The sequence below is a fragment of the Mobula birostris genome, chromosome 8 (genome assembly GCF_030028105.1).
Source record: "Mobula birostris isolate sMobBir1 chromosome 8, sMobBir1.hap1, whole genome shotgun sequence".
Classification (NCBI taxonomy): Eukaryota; Metazoa; Chordata; class Chondrichthyes; order Myliobatiformes; family Myliobatidae; genus Mobula; species Mobula birostris.
In genome coordinates, this window is record NC_092377.1 from 111,393,549 (window position 1) to 111,415,576 (window position 22,028).

At 42.5% G+C, this 22,028-nt stretch overlaps 1 protein-coding gene and 1 pseudogene across 1 annotated transcript in view; both read left to right on the forward strand.

Moving 5' to 3' along the window:
• kif25 (kinesin family member 25) overlaps window positions 1-22,028 on the forward strand; it is a 321,128-nt gene that overhangs the window by 223,968 nt on the left and 75,132 nt on the right. The gene's annotated exons all lie outside the window — the stretch shown is intronic.
• On the forward strand, window positions 14,513-15,489 carry LOC140202278 (platelet-activating factor receptor-like; annotated as a pseudogene).

Consider the following 22,028-nt stretch of genomic DNA (forward strand, 5'->3'; position numbering starts at 1 on the left):
ATCCACTGACCTGGGACAGCCCAACATTCGGACTTCCTTCATCCCATGTCCACATTGCTAGCCTTTAAACGCTTGGCTACCTTCTGTAAGGAGCAGGCAGCCTGAATTGCTGTACCTGGAACAGTGATGGCCAGACAGCCCCTCAACTTATTCACCTCCAGCTTTTCCCAGGCAGCTGCAATAGACATCAGTTTTTACCTACTTCTGTAAAAGGGATGTGGTAAGGCCTAAGGGGGATGCAGACACAGAGGCAACATGATTGTTGAGGAGGAAGGCCTTATTCATGGTACAGGCAGGAATAAATTGAACTCCATACAAGAATTCAAACCTCACAGAGTAATAGAGCACTACAACACAGAAATAGGCCCTTCTCTGGACTAGTAATCGAACTCATGACCTTCTAATTTTCTCTGCACAAAATAATAATAGCGCTGCACTATTCAGGCATTTTTAACCCTGTCCTCCTACATCTAGTCACATAATCATAAAATACTACAGGAGAGAAGCGGGCCCTTCACCCTATCTAGTTGTGCTGAACTGATATTCTGCCTAGTCCTATCAACCCACACTTGGCCATAGCCCTTCATAACCCTCCAATCCATGTACTTACCTAAATTTCTTCTAAATGTTGAATTATGGGTGGTAAAAGCTTTTATAATTGTATGAAGTGGAAAGGGGTGGCTGAAGTGAACATAGGCTCCTTGGAGGACGAGAAGGGGGAATTGATATTGGGTAATGAGGAAATGGCAGAGGCTTTGAATGACTATTTTATGTCGGTCTTCAAGGTGGAGGACATGTCTAACATGCCAAAGAGAGATGTTATGGATGCAATGGAGGGGGGCGAGGACCTCGATAAAATAGCTATCACTAAAGAGGCAGTACTGAGCAAACTTGTGGGCCTGAAGATAGATAAGTCCCCTGGTCCTGATGGAATGCATCCCAGTGTATTGAAGGAAATGGCAGAAGTTATAGTAGAGGCTTTGGTAATAATTTACTAAAATTCTCTGGACTCTGGACAGGTCCTGGCAGATTGGAAGATGGCGAATGTCACGCACTGTTCAAAAACAGATGCAGGCAAAAGGCAGGTAACTATAGAACAGTTAGTTTAACATCTGCGGTTGGGAAAATGCTTGAAGCTATCATTAAGGAAGAAATAGCGAGGTATCTGGAAAGAAATGGATCCACCAGGCAGACACAGCATGGATTCAGCAAAGGCAGGTCCTGTTTGACAAACTTACCGGAGTTCTTTGAGGATATAACAAGCACAGTGGGTAGAGGGAACAGATGGACGTCATTTACTTGGATTTCCGGAAGGCGTTCAGTAAGGTGCTGCATAAAAGACTTATCCATAAGATAAGGATGCAAAGGGTTGGGGGTAATGTGTTAGCATGGGTAGAGGATTGGTTAACTAATAGAAAGCAGAGAGTTGGGATACATGGGTGGAACTCTGGCAATCAGTGATCAGCGGTGTGCCACAGGGGTCAGTGCTGAACCCGCAACTGTTCACTGTTCATATATACATTAACGACCTGGAAGAGGGGACCTAGTCTACTGTATCTAATTTTGCTGATAACATAAAATTGAGTGGAAAAGCAAATTGTACAAAAGATACGGAGAGTTTGCAGAGAGATATAGATAGATTAAGTGAGTAGGCAAGGGTCTGGCAGGTGGAGTACAATGTTGGTAAATGTGAGGTCATCCACTTAGAAAGGAAAAGTTAAAGAGTGGATTATTATTTAAATGGCAAAATATTGCAGCATGCTGCTGTGTAGAGAGACTTGGAAGTGCTTGTCATGAATCACAAAAGGTTGGTTTGCGGGTACAGTAGGCTGTCAAGAAGGCAAATGGAATGTTGACCTTCATTGCTAGAGGGATTGAATTTAAGAGCAGGGGCGTTATGCTGCAACTGTACAGGGTACTGGTGGGGCCACACTTGGAGTACTGCATGCAGTTCTGGTCTCCTTACTTGAGGGAGGATATACTGGCTTTGGAGGTGGTGCAGAGGAGGTTCAGGTTGATTCCAGAGATGAGAGGGTTAGACTATGAGGAGTGATTGAGTTGCCTGGGAAAGTCACTGAAATTCAGAAGAATGAGAGGAGACCTTATAGAAACATATAAAATTATGAAAGGGATAGATAAAATAAACACAAGAAAGTTGTTTCCACTGATAAGTGAGACTAGAACTAGGGGACACAGCCTCAAGATTCGGGAGAGTAGGTTTAAGATGGTGATGAAGAGGAACTGCTTTTCCCAAAGAGTGGTGAATCTGTGTAATTCTCTGCCCAACGAAGCAGTGGAGGCTACCTCAGTAAAGACAAGGTTGGATAGATTTTTGTATAGTATGGAAATTAAGGGTTATGGGGAAAAGGCAAGTAGGTGGAGATGAGTGCATGGCCAGATCAGACATGATTCTATTGAATGGCGAAGAAGGCTCGACGGGCCAGATGGCCTACTCCTGCTCTTATTTCTTATGTTCTTATATGATAATCAAGACTTGCACCAGCTGCTCATACGACCATCCACCACCTGCTCCCATGGTGTCACGTGACTCTGCTTTGGTCATGGGGCTACACAGGTGCTACACCTTGCCCAAGGGTGATCTGTAGGCTAGGAGGGGGAAGGAGCGCCTTACATCTCCTTTGGTAGAGATACTGCCCATAACGAGGCAATGGCAAACCATTTCCATAGAAAAACTTGCCAAGAACAATCATAGTCATGGATAGAGAAAAGAATAAAAACAACAGTGTGAAGGGGGTCTTTCCCACAGGCAATGATCAGATTAAAGACAAATGGAAGACCATAATCGCCCATGTCATACGACACAGCACGTAATAATGATGATGATGATGATGATCCCTGTGATCACTCGGGCTTCCTCCCAAATCCCAAAAGCACGCAGGGTAATAGGTTATTTGGCCTCTGTGTAGGCAAGTATTAGAACCTGGGGGCAGTTGATGGAAATGTAGGGAAGAAAAGTTAATGGAAGGATGGAATTGCTCTGGGAGATATCATAGTTTTGGTGATTTAAATATCTTCCTATGCCTTGAGGGCAATTTGAAAATTGAAGCACTGAAAATGGTGAAATATTCAATGGATGTGTTGGTTTGTGGTGATTGACCATTCTGATAAATGATCAAAGAGCTGGAACTTGTGTGTGTCTCTCTCCATGGAAGCTATCTGACATATTTCCAGGGTTTTCTTATAGAAGTGAGGTAAACTTCATAAACATCTTGGTGTTAGCCATTGACCAATGGAGGTGGACATCACATAGATAGCCTCCAAATGGCTCTAGGCTAAATAAATAAATGGTAGTAAAGAGGTACTAAAGGTACTACAAGTGAAGGATTGATAAGCAGAGGTCAGTATTATCATAATGTATTTTTCATTGGCAAAGATATAGGACTAAAAATTCTGCTGTATGAAACAATGAATTAAAAAAACACCGAGCACACCATGCTGGAGAATTGTTACCTCACTACAAATACAAAATGGTGAAGGAACTCAGCAGGCCAGGCAGCATCTGTGGAAAAGAGTAAACAGTTGAAGTTTCAGGCCAAGATCCTTCATCAGAACCCTCATGCTGTTTTGGAATAGACAAAAACAAAGTTATCAACACTGCTGGTGCTATTTTAATGTGCTAAATACTGATGCTGTGCTGATTACTATAGATGGCTATTTTTATGACTGTGTAGCAAGAAACTCCCCAACCCCTCAGCTGTTCATACAGTTCTTCAGAACAGGAAAAGAGCAGACAGTACTTAGCACTAATTAGCATGAAGGACTAAGCTGAGTAATTTATTGAGAAAGAAAACCAAATAAGGAAAGTTTGTCAGTCTCAGAACAGATAGTCATCTACAGCCACTGCAAGAAAGTAATTATTTCACTTGGCTGCATTTTCTGAGGCAGTCCGCCATTACTCAGCTGAACTAAGTTCAAGTTTGTTTTTGTCATTGGCATTCATCTATGGGTATAACTGCCTTAAAAATTAACTTTTTGGAAGCAGCAATCACAGTATAGAAGGCATGACTTAAGGATTGAAGGGCACTCATTCAGAACAGAGATGTGAAACATTTGCTTTAGCCAGAGGGTGGTGAATCTATGGAATTTGTTGCCACGGGTAGCAGTGGAGGCCAAGTCATTGGGTGTATTTAAGGCAGAGATTGATAGGTATCTGAGTAGCTAGGGCATCAAAGGTTATGGTGAGAAGGTGGGGGAGTGGGGCTAAATGGGAGAATGGATCAGCTCATGATAAAATGGCGGAGCAGACTCGATGGGCCGAATGGCCGACTTCTGCTCCTTTGTCTTATGGTCTATATTGGCATACATAAACTATGTTATGCTAACTTACACTTGTCATGTTACATGGACACATTAACAGAGCAACACTACTGAGTAGAGTAAAAGGGCAGACTCGGGTAAAACCGGTCTTTTCTCGGCAGCTCAGGTGCCAGAATTGTAAGTGTTGGTGTCAGAGCCCTATGGAAGTTGGGAGACAGCATATAAAAGGAGCAAATTCGGGCAAGGAGGGTCTTTTTGGGCTGTACAGGCAAGGTAAGTGTCGGCATCAGAGGCCTACCGAAGTTTAGAGTGCGAATATAAAAGAGCAGGCTCGGGTAAATCTGTTTTTTTCTCAGTGGTTCAGGCACGGGAAGTGTCAGTGTCAGAGCTCTATGGAAGTCTGGAAAGAGAGTATAAAAGTAGCAGATTCGGGCAAGGCCAGTCTTTTTCAGCTACACAGGCATGTTAAATATCGGTGTCACAGACCTAAACTCAGCTGCAAATAAAAGGAAGATAGACTCAGGCAGAGCAGCCGTTGTTGGGAGTATTCCAGAGATGGAGTGGAAAGGCTTTGGTGTGAACAATCAGAGGTACAATCAAGAAGAAGCAAGCCTTTGTTTTTAAGTATAGAGTAGTCAGGTTGGAATGCTACTGCTACTGCTGTCAGATGCGGGAATTCAGGATACCTGACCGTTTCCTTGAAGGCTACAACTTCAACGCCTGACCGACCGGGAATTGGAGCTGGAGTTGGATGTACTCAGGATCATTTGGTAGGCTGAGATATTATAGATGACTCTTTTGAAGAGGTGGTCACACCCTGAGTACAGTAGATGGATAACCACCAGAAGAGGTAAGGGGATATAAGAAGTCGGTGCAGGGTTCCCTCTGGCCATTCCCCTCAGCAACAAGTATGCCTCTTTCGATACTGATGGGGGTGGGGTGGGAATAACCCATCATATCACAGCAGCACCAACTAGGCTGGTGGCACTGTGGCCAGTTCTGAGGCTTGAGAGGGAAGGGTAAAGTCAGGCAGTGCGGTAGTTATAGGTGACTCGATATTTGAGGGGTTAGAAAGGAGATTTTGTGGCCGCAATACAGACATCAGAATGGTGTATTGCCTCCCGGGTGCAAGGGTCCAGGATGTATTGGAGCAGCTGCAGGATGTTCACAAGGGGGAGGAGCAACAGCCAGAGGTCTTGGTGCATATTGGCACCAGTAACATAAGCAGAAGTGGGGAAGAGGTCCTAAGCAGTGGGAATATAGAGTTAGGAAAGAGGCTGAAGAGAAGGACCTCCAAGGTTTTAATTTCCGGAATACTCCCTTTGGCATGGGCTAGTGCAGGTAGGTATGGAGTGGTAGCATGGATGAATGAATGGCTGAGGGGATGATGTAGGGAACAGGGTTTCAAGTTCTTGTATCATTGGAAACTTTTCTGGGGTGGGATAGGTTGCACCTGAACTGGAGGAGAACCAATACCCTGGCTGGGAAGTTTGCTGATACCACTCGGGGCAGTTTAAACTAGTTTTGCAGGAAGCTGGGTACCAGAGCCCCAGATCAGGAACGGAATGATTGGACCAGAAGGTAGATATCAGGGAAAGCACTGAAAGGCCAAATCGAAATAATAGGTATGATGGGTTGGATAGTTTGAAGTGTGTATATTTTAATGTTTAGAATATTATGGATAAGGGTAAAAGGCGTGGGGGTGGAGTTGCGCTACTAATCAGAGACAATATCACAGCTGCAGTCAGGGGAGACATAATGGAGGGGTCAGACACTGAGTCTATTTCAGCAGAACTCAGGAATAGGAAGGGTTCAATTGCACTGATAGGATTTTACTACAAACCCCTTAATAGACATTGGGACATTGAGGAACAGATATGTAATCAGATTAAGAAAATGTGTAAAAATGATAGGGATGTTGACATGGTGCATTTCAACTTCCTTAATATAAACCGTATTGCAAGAAATTTAGATGGGGCAGAATTTGTTCTGTGAATCCGGAAGGTTTCTTACATCAATATGTGAATGGTCCAAAAAGAGGAGGGTCCGTGCTGGATTTAGTGTTAGGTAATGAGCCTGGCCAGGTCACTGACCTTTCAGTGGGTGAATAGTTAGGGAATAGTGACCACTATTCGGGATAGCTGTAGACAAGGATGGGTATGGCCCTTGTGGGAGAGTTTAAATTAGATTAGGGCAAATTACGAGGACATTAGGCAAGAGCTAAGAAGTGTTAGTTGGGAACATCTTTTCTCTGGCAAGTGTGGAGGGTGTTTAAAAATCAATTGCACAGAGTACAAGAAAGGTATGTTCCTGTTAGAAGGAAGGACAGGACAGAAAGAAACGAGAACCTTGGATATCCAGAGAGGTGATGAATTTAGTCAAGAAAAAAGTCAGGATCAAATGAAGCACATGAGGAATATAAAGAACACAGAACATAGAAATTTACAGCACATTCCAGGCCCTTCAGCCCACAATGTTGTGCCAACCATGTCTCCTACTCTGGAGACTGCCTAGAATTTCCCTATTTTTCTAAGCTCCATGTACCAATCTAAGAGGCTCTTAAAAGACCTTATTGTAATCGGCTTCCACTACCACCACTGGCAGTGCATTCCATGCACCCACCACTCTCTGTGAAAAACTACCCTTGACATCCTCTTGGTACCTATTTCCAAGCACCTTAAAACTATGCCCCCTCATGTTTGTCATTTCAGCCCTGGGAAAAAGCTTGTGGCTATCCACACAATCAATGTCTCTCATCATCTTATACACCTCTATCAGGTCACCTCTCATCCTGCATCGCTCCAAGGATAAAAGGCCAAGTTCACTCAACCTATTCTCATGAGGTACACTGTCCAATCCAGGCAACATCCTTGTAAATCTCCCCTGCACTCTCTATATAGTATCCATATCCTTCCTGTAGTGAGATGACCAGAACTGAACTCAGTACTCCAAGTGGGGTCTAACCAAGGTCTTATGTAACCAAAACATTACCTCATGGCTGTTGAACTCAGTCCCACAGTTGATGAATGCCAACACATTAAATGCCTTAACAACACTGTCAACCTGTGCAGTAGCTTTGAGTGTCCTATGGACATGGACCCTGAGATCGCTCAGGTTCTCCACACTGCCAAGTGTCTTACCATTTATATTATATTCTGTCTTTAAATTGGACCTACCAAAATGAACCACTTCACACTTATCTGGGTTGAAGTCCATCTGCCACTTTTCAGCCCAGTTCTGCATCCTATCTACGTCCTGCAGACCTCTGACAACCCTCCAGACTATCCACAACACTTCCAACCTTTGTGTCATCAGCAAACTTACTAACCCACCCTTCTAACTTCTTCATCCAGGTCATTTATAAAAATCACAAAGAGGAGAGGTCTCAGAACAGATCCCAGAAAACAACAGACCACTGGTCACTGACCTCCATGCAGAATACGAACCATCTACAACCATATTTTGCCTTCTGTGGGCAAGCCAATTCTGGATCCACAAAGCAACGTCTCCTTGCATCCCATGCCTCCTTACTTTCTGAATGAGCCTTGCATGGGGAATCTTATCAAATGCCCGTTACTGAAATCCACATACACTACATCCACTGCTCTACCTTCATCAATGTTTTGTTACTTCCTCAAAGAAGTCAGTCAGGCTTATAAGGCACAACCTGCCCTTGACAGAGCCATGCTGACTATCCCAAATCAGATTATGTCTCTCCAAATGCTCATAAATCCTGCCTCTCAAGATCTTCTCCAACAACTCAATGCCTCAACTTATTGGATCTTTTCCAACAAGCCAAAAAAGAACTAAAGAAGAGAATAAGGAAAGCCTGGGAAAGTCCTTGGTAAGTAGGATCAAGGTGAATCTCAAGGCATTCTGTACATACATTAGGAGCAAGAGGATAACTAGGGAGAGGGTGGGACAACTCATGGATAATGGGGGAACATTTGCTTGGATGTGGAGAATGTGAGTAAGGTACTTAATAAGTATTTTGCTTCAGTATTTACCAAGGAAAAACATATGAAGGACCAGGAGATCAGTGTTGAGTGTATAAATACATCAGGGTGTTTAGGTATCAAGGAGGAGGAAGTGTTGAGCCTCCTGATGAGGATTAAGGTGGATAAGTCCCCAGGGGCTGAGGGATTTATCCCAGGTTATTAAAGGAGGCAAGAGAGAATTTTGCTGTTCCCTTGACCAGTATATTCATGTTCTCTCTAGCCACAGGTGATGTCCCAGGGGAGTGATGAATGGCTAATGTTGTACCTCAATTTAAGAAGGGAACAAGGGAAAATCCTGGGAACTACGGACCAATGGTTCTCACATCAGTTGTAGGAAAATTGCTGGAGAAAATTATTAGGGATAGGATATATGAGCATTTGGAAACCCTTGGCCTAATTAGGGAGAGCCAGAGTGGCTTTGTGCATGGCAGCTCATGCCTTACCAACTTGATTGAGATTTTTAACAAGGTAAAAAAAGAGGGTAGGGCAGTGATGTTGACTACGTGGATTTTAGTAAGGCACTTGACAGAGTCCCTTATGGGAGGCTAATCCAGAAGATTAAGATGCATGGTGTCTGCAGCGAGTTGGCTGCTTGGATTCAGAAATGGCTTGTGCGTAGAAGACAGAAGGTAGTGGTTGAAGGGACTAATTTGTGCTGGAGTTTTGTAATTCATGTTGTTCGACGGGGATCTGTGCTGGGACCTCTGCTGTTTGTGATGTGCAATGTGTAAATGACCTATGTAAAATCGTAGATCGGTTGGTTAGTAAGTTTACAGATGATACCAAGATTGGTGGAGTTGTGCGTGGTGTAGAAGACTGGCAATGAGATTTACAGGAATTTGTTGTTTCCGACTTGGCAATACTGCCTGCTGCACTTTCAACAGTGTCCATAGGTCAGCTGCAGGGTCATCAGCTCGGATTCCCGCAATACAATGCGATATAGATTAGTTGCAAAGAAACACTCATGAAGCTTAACACAGATAAATGCGAGGTGAAGCACCGTGGTAAGTCAAATGCAAGTAGACAACACACTGTTAAGGGAAATATCTTTAACAGTGCTGTTCAGCAGAAAGATCCTTGGATCCAAGTTCATTGCTCCTTGAAAGCAACTACAGAGGTTGATAAGGTGGTTAACCTTATGGAATGCTTGCTTTTATTAGTTGAGGCATTGAGTTCAAAAGTCAGGAGGTTATGTTGCAAATTTATAGAACTCTGGTTAGGCCACATCTGGAGTATTGCATACAGTTTTGGTTGGCCCGCTATAGAAAGGGTGTCAAAGCTTTGGAGAGGATGCAGAAGAGACTTGCCAGGATTCTTCCTGATTTAGAGGCATGTACTATCATGAGAGGCTGGATAAATTTGGGTTGTTTTCTCTGGAGTGCCAGAAGATGAAGTGAGATCCAAGACAGGTTAACAAGATTATAAGAGGCATGGATGGAGGGGACAGTGGGTATCAGTTTCCCAAGGTTGAAATATCTAATACTAGAGGGCATGCATTGAAGGTGAGAAGAGTTAGGTTCAAGGGGATGTGAGGGCTAAGATTTCACTCAGAGAGTTGTGGATGCCTGGTGTGGTGGTAGAGGCAAATACACTGGAGAGTTTTAGGAGACATATGTATAGGCACATGAATGTAAGGGTGATGTAGGATATCAACATAGTGTAAGTAGGAGAGTTTAGTGTTTGCCTATTTTTAATTTCCTTTCTAGCTGCTTTGACATGACATTGTAGGCCTAATGGCCTGTTCCTGTACTGTACTGTTTTAAGTTCTGTGTACTGCAAGGTTGAGAAAGTGAAAAAGAAATATGGTTTGAGGTAACCTTAGGGTTTCTCAGGTCAGTTCAAGAACCTGATGGCAAAAGCAAGAAGCTATGTTGAACATTGAGATGTTAGTTTTCAGGGTCTGTACCTCCAGCCTGGTGGCGGCATCAAACAGAGTTCATGACCCTGCAGAGATTTGTGGACACAGCTCAACATATCATGGAAACCAGTGTCCACTCCATCAACTCTGTCTATATTCACTGCCTCTGTAAAGCAAATACCCCACCCAACCTTGAATTCTCTCTACTCCCCTCTTCCATAAAGCAGAACATACAGAAGTTTGAAAACACATACCACCAAGCTCCAGGACAGCGTTGATCACTCCGTTATAAGGTTATTGAATGATTTTCTAGTACGATAAGATGGACTCTTGGCCTCACGATCTACCTTGTTATGATCTTGCACCTTATCGCGACCTGCAGTGCACTTTCTCTGTAGCTGTATTACTTTCTTCCACACACTGTTATTGCTTAACCTTGTATTACCACAATGTACTGGGTAATGATTTGATCTGCATGAACAGTTTGCAGGGTAAGCTTCTTGCTATACCTCAGAACATGTGACAGTAATAAACCAATTCAATTCCAATTCCATTGTAAGTATGAAGGAGAATCCAGGAGTATGAAGGAGAAGCCATTTCTGTTAGAAGTTGCTGAAGAGTTTTTTGTTCATTGATTGAAAATGATAATTATTGAATCTTAGCTGTTGTAGATCCATAATATAGACCAGAGCGAATTACACTCTGTGGCCAGTTTATTAGGTACACCTATACACTTCATTGCTATATATATATATATGTAATCAGATAATCATATTTCCACAACTCAGTACATAAAGGCATGCAGATAGAGTCAACAGGCTCAGTTCAAACCAAACACCGGAATTGGAAAGAAATGTGATCGAAGTGATTTTGACTGTGGAATAATTGTTAGGAATGGATGAAGTGGTTTAAGCATCTCAGAAACTCCTTTTCTCCTGGCAATTTACAGAGAATGGTGCGAGAAACAAAAAGAATCATCCAGTGAGCTCCAGCTCTGTGGGCAAAATTGCCTAGTTAATGAGAGAGGTTAGAGGAGAATGGCCAGACTAGCTCAAGCTGACAAGAAGGCAACACTAACTCAAAGACCCACGTGAGACAACAGTGGTGTACAGAGGAGCATTTCTAAATGCAGATCATGTCAAACCTTGAAGTGGATGGGCAACAGCAGGAGAAGAGCACCGCAGGTTCCACTTCTGTAGTCACTTTAGTCTGGACACTCCTATACCTGATAAAGTGCCCACTGAGTATGTAACTGCTAATTACTACCTTAATAAAACTGCTTTCGTAGATTTTTTTCAGTATTTGTGTAGCTTTTTTAAACATTTAATGATTCTTCTCTTACAATTACAAATTTATACTTTGTAGAGAATACTAGAGGAATATCTTCCCAAAATAAACCCCAAGGAGCTTGTTGAAGTGTTTTCAGCTGACTCATGTATTAAATAAAGAAAAGTAAATACTGTGGACCCAGAAATCTAAAACTATGAAGGAAGATTTAGGCAAGATTCCATGAAATGTAATACATGCAGTCTTCATGTTAATAATGATCTTAAAATAAAAAATACCTCCAGCTACAGCAAAAAAATAAGGTTAAATGCTACCAAATAGTGGAGCAACAAAAAATCTGTTGGAAGAACTCAGCAGGCCGAGCAGCATCTCGATTAGGATCGACTTGGACCTGGGGGTCCAAAATCCCCTTGGTGATAGGAAGCAGGGTGATGGTAAAAGGATGTCTTTTTCTGATTAGAAGCTTGTGACTGTAGGGATTGATGCTGGGTTTCTTGTTTGGAATTATATAAATAACTTGGATGTGGATGATTAGACAAGCTTGACAGTTGGAATCGTTGTGAATAACATGGAAGGTGTTTTTTAGTGTGTCGCACCAGATAGTCAGCCATTCTTGTCTGGCACGTGGTGTCAGGGTTGGTCTCCTTTCGGTTTAACTGGGTCATGATATGAATGTTCCGGACATGGAAGGTTATCTAAAGTGACAGCAGAAAATGGGACAGAGCTTTGTCAGATGGAATTTAAACCTGACAAGTGTGTGCTGATTCATTTTGGGAAGTAAAATAGGGCAAGGACACAAAGCAAACAATAGGGCACCAAGGAATTTTAATAAACTAAAGGCCCAAGGTCATTGTTCACTGAGAGTGGCAATGCTGACAGACAATGTGGTGAAGAAGACATTAAATATGCTTGCATTCATTGGTAGGGGGAAAGAATGTAAGAGTTGGGCATTGTGTTGCAACTTTACAAAGCATAGGTTAGCACGCACTTGGAGCATTATCTGTAGTGTCTGGTCACCACACCTTAGAAAGGACGTGGCAGCGGTGGAGAAGCTACAGAAGGGATTCACCAGGATGCTGCCTGGATTGGAGGGCTTCAGTTATGGACAGAGATTGGATAGACTGGGCTCATTTTCCCTGGAGCAAAGGAGGCTAATGGGTGACTGATGGAGGCATGAAGATTATGAGATGCAGAGAGAGAGCATTTAGTCAAATTATTCCTTCCATGACAGGGGTATCAAAATAAGAGGATAAGAGTTTAAAGTGAGAGATAAGATCTTAAAGGAGATCTGATGGGAAGGTAATTTACATAGGGTGGTTGACATCTGGGACTCACTGCCAGAGGAGCTGGTGGTGGAATCATGTTGGAGAGGCATTTAGACACATCCATAAATAGGCAAGCCAGAGAAGGATAGTGAGGGTAAGTGGGATTAGCGGCATAGCAAAATGTTCAGCATAGACTACATTGTGGGCTGAAGGAACCATATCTGTGCTGTAAACTCTGTTGCTCTTTTCTACCTTCCTAATTTGGAGTATTGTGCACAGTTCTGGTCACCTACCTACAGAAAATATATCAATAAGCCTGAAACAGTGCAGAGAAAATTTAAAATGTTGTTGGCAGGATTGAGGACCTGAGTTGTAGGGAAAGGTTGAATAGGTAGCATAATAGTCTGGAACATACTAGATGGGCTGAAGGGCCCATTTCTGTGCTATTCTACGACTATAAACGGAGGGGCAATTTACAGAGGCCAAGTTAACCTTCCAGCCTGTTTTGGGACATGGGAGGAAGCCAGAGTAAACGGTGGAGAACCACTGTCTCAGGTAGGATATGTCAACTTCTCACCGGTTACCCCAGGGTAGGATTGAACTTGTACAACTGAGCTATGTGGTGGCAGCACTAATGTGCCCCGACACTAAATGGCAGAGTAAATTTCAGAAGTCCTGCGGCAGTGTGTCACACAACAAGGGCGTTGGATAAAAATGTAATCCCTCCCATGTGTCCCTTACAAGTGATTGGTCAAAAAGGAGTCTATAGTAGCCGGGAAAGGACGACCGCTTTGGATGGTTCACTGACCTAACCCTCCTACTAGGCACCTCTCCCGAGCTTAGAACAGCGATCACGCCGAAAGCACAATCCTCTCGAGACAGATGTGTTAAACCAGTGGTCAGCGTTTCAGTAGCCGTGGGCCATGCCGGACTGCGGACAGGAGGATCTTCAGAATTCTCTAGCCAAGGGTTCAATCGCAGAATATTCCCAAGTCAGAGTTTCATGGGAATTGAGACAGGAAAGAAGTTAGGAAGCAAAGCAGGGAAGTGGCGTTGAGCTTGGGGAAATGACAGCTAACTGCTTATAAAAAACCTCACCCACAACCACCTCCTGTCGCACCTACGCAAGAGTCTCTGGGTCCAACACTGGCGTCGCCAGACAACTCAGTAGTCCCAGGGAAGAAAGTCCTCCTCCACCCTGTACAATTGTCTAATAAGGACTGAGTTAGACAGACTGAAACGTTGTCAAACCTCATCGTTCAGCGATTTGGGTGGGTGAGTCCGGTCTCTACCGCTGGCGTGAAACCAGCACCTCTCACCGGAACTGATCTGGCCCTTTCGCCCCATTCCTGGAAATGCCGGTCTCGCCATACGTGGTTTGGTTCTGACTGAAGCATGAGAGATTTCGAACTCCCTCCTGATCAAAGAGAATGGAACCTGAAGGGAGGAACGAAAAGAACCAGAGCAGTTAGACTCCCTGAGTCTGTGGCAGATTCCGTTCCTGCTTCTAAGACACTTCACACTCGGTATTAGGACTGTGAAATATTATTAACCGTTAGCTCCAGTCCTAGAAGTAAAAAATGAGAGATGTGAAAAAATGAGAGTGAAGCTAACAGAACGAGAGAAGTTGGAAGGGTCTGAGACTGAACTCGCTTGGACACTGATACAATTAACAATCAAGCATTCACATTCGTAGAAGAGCAGCAGCACCTGGGAGTTGTTCACGCAACTGCGGAGAAAAAAAGTTGATCAGCAGCCATCTCACAGTGCAGGGAGGTGATCGGTGGATTTACTGCTGCTTCAGTGGAGACAATTGTCTGGCAAACATGAACTGCACGAGAGACGAATTCTATGAGTCGTATGCATTTACATCCACATTTTTTGTTGTAATCTACAGTCTTCTCTTTATTATAGGACTTCTGGAAAACATTGCAGCATGCTTTTATTTATTATTTAACAAAGCCAATAAAAGACTGACTGAAGTCAAAATCTACATGATCAATTTGACACTGGCGGACCTAATGTTCGTTGTGTTTCTTCCATTCTGGGTCGATTATTACAATAATGGAAGAAGAGATTTCCCAAAAGTGCGTGCAGTTTCTTGGGGTCTCTGTTTTACATCAACACCTACAGCACTCTCTGCTTCTTGTCACTGATAAGCTTCACCCGTTACCTCGCTGTCTCACGGCCGCTGAGAACAGCTCAGTCAAAGAAAGTTGTAAGAGCTGTCATCCTTACCGCTGTAATATTGACAGGAACTGTGGGTTGTTCTTTATGGATTTTATTCAAAGGCGATAAGCACACCAATAAAAGACAGGACAACAAAACAAGCTGTTTTGAAAATTACTGCAGTGTCAATGAGTCGGCACGATTGTATTTATTGATCATTCATTCGATTATAGTGCTGACTTTCGCAGTCACCTTCGGTGTGGTGATCGCTAATTACATCCTCATCCTTCGAAAACTTTTGATTGACAAGGTAGCGTTGAGATTGCCTCAAGGCAAGCTGAAGAAACAGGCTTCCCGAATGGTGCTGATGGTTCTAGTGATCTACAGCCTTTGTTTTCTACCATACCACATGATCCAACTGCCTTGGGTGCTTTTCGTTCTCAACTTCAGGAAAAGTTTCAATGACATTCACCACGTTACTCTGGGCCTGATATGCATCAACTATATTCTGAATCCTATTGTTTACTGTTTCCTGATTGAAGATTTCAGGCAATACCTGAGAGAGTGGATGGGCTACCTCAGGAATAACTGTGTTCTGAAGAACAGGCAAAAATCTCAAACCATTCACAGTTGATCGCAGTATCTGAATTAGGTGTGAATGTGTTGTTTCTATATTCCAGGTGATTTGTATTATTTTGCTTTGCAAGTAACAATGAGTAACTTTCGTCCTTGTACAACAAAATACAATGGCTTGTTTGCTTAAAACCAGAAAGTACCGATCAGCTCGGAGAAAATCGGTATGAGGTACGGGTTAACACTCTTTCATTCATTTTTATCAGAGCTCTTCACTTCTTTTGATTCAATGGCCATTTTACAGTTAAACTGCTGTTTATAATTGCTCTTTTTAGATTCTTGTTTAACTGTAATAACAATCAAAGAACATACGAGAATTTTTTTTGATCGAATGTGTCTTTTAAGCACTAACAGAATTGCCAGTTCTTAACAGTTATTTATGAAAGGGGAAGCAGTGTTTTTACTCAAAAAGCATTTTATAGAGGCTCACAAAATTTGGTGTGGAGGGGGGACAAAGATAAACATAGATTTTTTTATATCCTGGATTGGGGAATCTAAAACCAGAGGGGCACAGGTTTAAGATGAAAGAGGGAGAAGTGTAAAGATGGTCTGCGTAGAAAGTTTTTTCCTAGAAGACGGTGAATAGCTAGTACGGAGCTTGTGGAGGCGCATTCCATTGCAATATTCGAAAAGTATTTGGACTGGTAGTTACATAGGGAAATAGCAGAGGAAAACCTGCCCTAATACAGATAGTGGCAGACTAGATCGGCATTGTAGCTGGCGTAAATGAAGTTGGCCAAAGTGTCTGTTTCGCTGCCGTATATTATATGAAACACAGCCGGATTACAGTCTGATGAGTGTGACAACAGTGGTAGGGATGTTACTGGAAAATCTCTGATTTTCTGTAATGGAGAGGCAGGACTTGAGAGAGCATGAAGAGGAGAAAATCGGCAGATGCTGTTTGGATGGACAGCATGGTTTTAAGATGAGATACCGTTTCCAAGTGTATGACTCTATCAGCCAATTGATCTCTGGTCATTGTCATGAAGTCAGCTGGTCTCAGTCAGTAGCAGCTGGGAATTTCAGTGCTTTAGAGCTATGGACGTAGCATAGTCCACCCTTTTTTGATTTCAATTAACCCATGCTCATGGCAAACAGAACTAATGAGGAGAGCCATCTTATCTGAATGGAGTAGGATAATCATCCCAATAGTAAAGGAAAGGATCCATCCAGTGGCTTTTCCCCAGGAGCTCCAGATCCTTCCCACTTTCGAAAGATGTACTGGTTGATAAGTTAACTGGACTGTGTAAATTATCTCCAGTATAGATGTGCGGTTCAAGCTGCACCCTGTTCTGACCCGGAATTAATTCATCTTTGGCTCTAAACCCTAGATCTCCTCCCCAGCAGCATTGTGGGAGCCCTGCCCCAAAGGACTGCAACCCGTCAAGAAGGTATCCCATCATTACTTCTCAAAGGCAGTAAGTGTTGGCCATGAATAATACTCATCACACCTCTTCAGTTTTCACTCAGAGCTAAAGAACACAATGCCCCAATCTGTACAAAATGAATATGGCTCGTAATAAATTGGAAAAAAATGTTACAGCTTGCAATTTTCACAAGATTTGCAGAACATTTCTTACCAGGCCCATTGCTGTTTAATGAAGAGCTGTGTAGCTCCAATTAATGATTTAAATATTTGTGGCCTTTTTTAAGGGTCTGGCACGATGTCTTCATTAAATGAAGGTAAAAGATATTGTACTTTCAGCTCTTTCTCAAGGAGTTTTCCAGTGTTCCAGTATGTTAAAAGTGGAAATTGCTGGTCCGCCATCCGTCTATATATGTGAGAGATTACAATTCATCATAATTATCAGGTGCTGTGCCCAGTTTGAGCTTTGACTGCCATGGCCCACACACTCCTGTTTCAGGTCAAGTGGATCAATTCATTGGTATTCATTTTCAGTTCTCTGGCTGCTGTCTCCATCATCATTTGTCGTTGTCTTCCTCTTGCTTTCTCCCCTTCAATCTTTCTCATAATTACCGTGCATTCTAACTCCTCTTTCCTATTCACATGTCCAATGAAGGTACGTTGCCTTTTCATGATCTCGTACATTAATTTTCTTGTGTTTGCTCTGTTCATGACATCCTCGTTAGATATTAGTTTCATCCATGATGTTCTTTTCATCCTCCTCAAAAAGCACATTTCTGCTGCTTCAATTCATTTCCTCATGTTACTAGATATTGTCCAACATCCTGAGCCATATAACATAACTGGATAAACATAACATTTCAGTACTCTGAGGTGGGTTGTCATGCCTAGTTTACTCTTTATTCTCATAAAGGTGTCTTTTGCCATCCCTATTCTTCTTTTGATGTCCATGTCGCACCTGCCATCTGATGTCACCCAGCTTCCTAAGTAGCAAAAGTTCTGTACTTGTTTTATGTCTTCCCCATTTATTCTCAGCCTGCAGATAGGATTCTCCTTCTTTTTGGATATCACCATACAGTCTGTCTTTTTGCAATTGATAGATAGACCCATTTTTGCACTTTCTTCAACAACCATATCAATTAAGTTTTGTAGTTCTTCCTTCGTACTTGCAGTTAACACAGTGTCATCTGCATATCTGAAATTATTGATGTTTTCACCGCCAACTTTGATTCCCAAGACGTCTCTTATTTTTTGTAATATTGTTTCACTGTACATATTAAATAAATCAGGGGAGAAAACACACCCTTGTCTAACGCCTGTCTTGATATTCGTTAACTGACTCACTTCTCCATCTATTCTTACAGCAGCAGTTTGTTCCCAGTACAGATTTCTGATTAGGCGGAGGTCTTTCAAATCTAGATCTAGAGTTTCCTGTAATATTTTGAATAAATTATTGTGCTTCACTTTATCAAAAGCTTTTATGTAGTCGATAAAACAAACAAATCTTTTTGCACTTTAATAGCTTGTTCTGATAGTATCCTTAACATCAATATTGCCTTTCTTGTACCTTTGTCTTTCACAAAACCACATTTTTCTTTACCTACTTCAGCTTGTATCTTACTTTTAGCTCTTGTCATCAAAATTCTTAGAAGTATCTTGGTGATATGACTATAGTTTGTAATGCAATAAATAAGATGAAGAAAGGAAAGGCAGCAGGTCCTGATGAATTAGTGGTAGAACAAATTAGTGGTCACCAACCTTCTTAAGCCGAAGATCCCCTACCTCAGCCTTACTGAAAGGCAAGATCGACCTACTAAATTGTTTAGAGAAAAAACAGCTCAGATTGTGCTTCCAACTTGAGGCCTTTGATTTGGGCTATCCCAGCCAACGCCTGCTGATGAATCACACAGTGATAATCCAGGAAGTCGGGAAAATCAGGGTCATTACAGCACAGTGCTATAAAACCAACATGCACACCACGCATTGCTCGGCCCCATCAGTAGTAATTGCCACCAGTTTATGAATGGGGATGTCATTTTCACGGACATATTTTTTAACTCATTGTAAATATCCTCACCTCTCGTTCTCTCCTTTAAGTGCAAAAGAGTAAGGAAATCCTCCTTTGTTGTAAAATCCTGGAAAACCATTCTGACAAATACAACAAACTGAGCTGTTTGCATTACATCCAGGGATTCATCGAACCGTTGTGAAAAACATTCACAGTGACAAGTCCTTTAACACTTGTCGATCTACGTCCTCTGAGCCTTCAACCCAGATTTCAGCTTGTCAACTTTCCTGGTATTGGTAAACTGTTACTGAGACACTAGTATAAGATTCAGGGGTACGCAAGCTAATGACACCACTGTTTTTGTTTCCCATTTCTTTACATTTTGGGAATGTTGGAATTTAAAGGGGAAGAAGTGTTGTAATGTGAGCATTATAAAGATAAGTTAATACCAATTAGGATCATGGTAATATAGCAATACTCCCGCAATGGAAAGCTGTTTGTAAGGAGAGATTGTTTCTGGGGTTGCGGGGTTTTCCTTCAGTCTTTTCTGCCCAGTGTGCATTAGTGAAAACTTCTGTATGCGAATATTGTTTTACCATTCTAGATAAAATTGTTCCTTTTGGGCATGAAGTTGTCGAGTGGTCCTTTTTCAAAGTAGAAGTTACCACATATTTGCATCAAAAGGTTTATCAGACATAATGCATTTGTGTATTTATTTTTAATTTTTTTGGGATCCACTGGGAAAGTCTCAAAGATCGACCGGTCAATCGTGATCGACTGGTTGGCAATCACTACAACAAATTATCGCCCTTGAAGATTATGGAATTGAAAAACTTACTGATTTAATCAATGACATTTATAAGACTGGAATAATACCAGAAGAGATGAAAAAGTCAGTATTTATCACTCTTCCTAAGAAACCTGGAGCAACAGAATGTGAATTACATAGGACCATAAATTTAATGAGTCATATCACCAAGATTACAATTACATTTTCTAAATATTTCTGATATTAATGAATCATGGAAAAAGTATTAATAATATTTTGATGTAAATGATAGCATTGTTATTTTTACGCTCTTCAGGCTGAAAATAAACGTGGTGGAATTCATTTTAGTCTGCTAGTTTGAATCTTCTAGTGTTTTTATAATGAGTAATAAGTAGATTAGATTGTTAGGACACTCAGTCCTCGTTTATTGTCATTTAGAAATGCATGCATTAAAAAATGATACAATGTTCCTCCAGAAAGATATCACAGAAACACAGGACAAACCAAGACTAAAACTGACAAAACCACATAATTATAACATATAGTTACAACAGTGCAAAGCAATACCGTAATTTGATAAAGATCAGACCATGGGCACGGTAAAAAAAAGTCTCAAGTCCCGATAGCCTCATCATCTCACGCAGACGGTAGAAGGGAGAAACTCTCCCTGCCATGAACCTCCAAGCGCCGCAAACTTGCCGATGCGTTGGAAGCACCTGGCCACAGCCGACTCTGAGTCCGTCCGAAAACTTCGAGCCTCCGACCAGCCCTTCAACACTGAGCACCGAGCACCATCTCCGCCGAGCACTTCGACCCTGCCCCGGCCGCTGAGCAACAAGCAAAGCCGAGGACTCGGGGCCTTCCCCTCCGGAGATTTCGGATCACACAGTAGCAGTGGCAGCGAAACAGGCATTTCAGAAATTTCACCAGATGTTCCTCTGTGCTCTCACGTCTGTCTCCATCAAATCAGGATTGTGCCCGGCACCCTACTTAACAGATAACAGACATCACACCGGAGTGGCCGCTGCGAGCTGCGTCGCCCTGCCATCTTCTCCTCCCTCAGTTTAATCACCTTCAGTTTAGGAAACATCCTGTCACATAGGTTTCAATGAGATCCCAACAGATCTCAATTTGTTAATTCCAGTAAGTAGAGGCCCATACTAAGGAGAGGTCATGGTAGGATGGAAGCTGAGGGCAGAAGGCTCTGCAGATACAAGTGACTGGGAAGAGAGAGCTGCACACACACAAGCTTAATGACGGCAAATGAGCTCAAAGGATGCATTTTCAAATCCATGATATCCCACCAACCCAGCTGCAGCCCAACAACCAACAACCCCCATTAATCATTCATTCGCCTCATCTCACCTTCACACATCTACTCTTGTGCACTGCAGCCCTTCATACACGCAGCTAGTCAGCTACAAAAGCCACACCATTGATAGAGCATGTGCAACATGCTCCCGCTGCAGGTAGCTCAGGATTAGGGACCAGCAGGATCCCAGAGGGGCAAAGTGGCCTGCGCTTACTTCACCAGAAAACTCGGCAGTGTCGGAACGATGAAAGATGCCCTAAGCTCTGGTCCACACAGTCACCTCAGTCACTGGAGTGAGAGCCTGCCAGTGAGGTGCCGTCAGAGCACACCTGGAGACCACTCCATACCCCAGGTTCTCACCAGCCCCTGCTACAGCAAACCTTTTGCTGTCATTTTCCTACATTCCCCACAGCTCTACAAGGAACTCTCTCCCAAGGACTGTCCAATTTCCTTTACACAGGATTGATTCTTGCTCCACCACTCTCTGCTGGCTGTGCACCATGGGTCCTAACAATCAACTGATGAAAAGGCTCTTCTTCATGTCCTAGTAATACACCAGAGAAACATAACCACAACCATTCATACCAAGCAGGAGTAAATCAATGCAGCTGAGCTTGCTGTGTTGTCTAGAAGATGTTACACCACTCATCCGAGATCATCATCATCGTCCACCTCCTCCGTAAAGTTTTTAAATGAAAACTGTCAGCCCCCAAATCTAGTAGTGCAGCTTGTACTTCCTTTTGTTCAACCTTATATGCTTCACATTGCAAGTTATGGAAGTGACTTTAATTTAATTCACAATATTGTCTTTCATTATTTAAAGTCTATAGGGCTTTTGGGGGTAATTTAGTTTTTATTTGATAAAGTACTAGTAGAGGTTTTATTTCCCAACTCTCTACACTCTCTTGAATAGAACACCAGTCCCATTGGTGACAGTAATGCACATTTAAGTTCGACTGTCAATCACCATTAAAAATCAGAAAAAGGAGAAGGTCCAACTGCTGGTGAGTCAATAACCCTGGCAAAAACTGTATAATGAAGACCAAAGGACACTCCAAGCAACTCCGTGAAAAGGTTATTGAAAA